This window comes from Chenopodium album, chromosome 3 (genome assembly GCF_948465745.1).
Source record: "Chenopodium album chromosome 3, dcCheAlbu1.1, whole genome shotgun sequence".
NCBI classification, from domain to species: domain Eukaryota; kingdom Viridiplantae; phylum Streptophyta; class Magnoliopsida; order Caryophyllales; family Amaranthaceae; genus Chenopodium; species Chenopodium album.
The window spans coordinates 66,352,129-66,353,753 of NC_137836.1; the positions used below are offsets into that span (position 1 = coordinate 66,352,129).

Sequence of the window (1,625 nt, forward strand, 5' to 3'; positions counted from 1 at the left end):
AGTCAAGAACTTACCAAATTATTGATCTACCTTGTTCTTTTGCATCCGATGTGGGAATGGTAGCTTTGGCTCGACAGATGGAGGCTCAGAACCTTTCTTTTTATCTTTCTCAGCATCACTTGCTTTAGCTTTCCCATCCTTTGAGGTGGGAACATCATCCAAGGGCTTCTCTGCAACCTCACTATTCTCCTTATCAAGATTTGCATCATCAGTAGGCATTTGTGGCCCTTCATAACTGACACCACTACGAGTAGTGATAGCATTGGCGGTCCCCTTAGGGACCGGTTGTCCTGGTAAGTGGCCAGGTTGCCTTTGGATATTGGTACCTGCGACTTGTGCAATTTGGTTCTCCAAATGCTTTGTCGTGTTTTTCAACTCCTTGATGCTATCTTCAGTATTTTGCTTCATGGTTATCATCATTCTCATAAGGTCAGACATGGTAGGCTCTTGAGTGCCATGAGGAGGTTGTTGTTGTTGAGGTGGCCTATTGAAACCCGGAGGAGGATGATGAGAGGCCCCTTGTTGATGTAGTGGAGGCCTTGCAACAAATTGCTGAGGTTGAGGGTTGTGAGGCTGTGACCAATGTTGCTGAGGTTGTGCCCATTGTTGCTGAGGCTGAGGATTTTGAACATTATTGCTTTTGTATGAAAGGTAAGGATGATTCCTCCAACCTGGATTAAATGTGTTAGAATATGGATCATTTGGTTGCCTTTGTTGAAAGGCATTCACCTGCTCCATCTGATTGGTTTCTTGAGAATTCTGAGCACATTGATATCCAAAGTGACCCTGTATACCACACAATTCACAAAAAAATGAGTTTGCGAAGGTTGAGAAGACATAGCATTAACAGATAAAAGAGAAGATTCTTGAGTGGCCTGCAATGCTTCAATCTTTGCAGTTAATTGAGCCATTTGAGATGTCATGAGTGAATAGGCTTCAACTTCCATCTTCCCTTTCTTTGGTCGCGTTCTTGGAGATGAGAAGTGGTTGGCTGCAAGATTTGCAAGAAAATCATACCCTTCCTCGATCGTCTTGTCAAGGAACACACCACCTGCAGCAGAGTCAACAATACATTTAGTCTCGGGTTCTAGTCCGTTATAGAAAATACGAACAAGATTCCACTTCTCAAAATTGTGATGCGGGCATGATCTTTGAAGATCTAAGAATCTATCCCATGCTTCCCTAAGAGATTCCCCTGAATCTTGAGAAAATGTTGATATCTGATGTCGAATCTTTTCAGTTTTTTCAGGGGGAAAATATTCTTTGAGGAATGCTTGAGAAATCTTGCTCCACTCCGTCTCCTCGACAGTGTTCAACCACTTTTGAGCTCTATCGCGAAGGGAAAATCCGAACAACATCACCTTCAATTGATCTTGACTGACTCCTTTGTGGTGAACAGTGGAGCATAATTGTTGAAATCGCTGCAAGTGATTAATCGGCTCGTCAGTAAGATGGCCACTAAATTGATCTTTGAAACAACAATTGTTATCAGAGCCTAACTGATGCATAAAAAGTTATACCGCAAGTGCACGGTGTCTGTTGTTAGCAGAGATTTAGCAAATACGGGTCGAATCCCACAGGGAGACATGTTCTATTAGTTTTTGCCCAATTATATGAACTATTTC

At 42.5% G+C, this 1,625-nt stretch overlaps 1 non-coding gene across 1 annotated transcript; it reads left to right on the top strand.

Annotated features, from left to right (window-relative positions):
* The first annotated feature begins 1,128 nt into the window (after nt 1–1,128).
* LOC145625813 (small nucleolar RNA R71) lies at nt 1,129–1,234 on the top strand. Its single transcript, XR_014110715.1, has one exon. It is a non-coding gene; the product is annotated as a small nucleolar RNA R71 (small nucleolar RNA).
* Nucleotides 1,235–1,625: the final 391 nt, after the last annotated feature.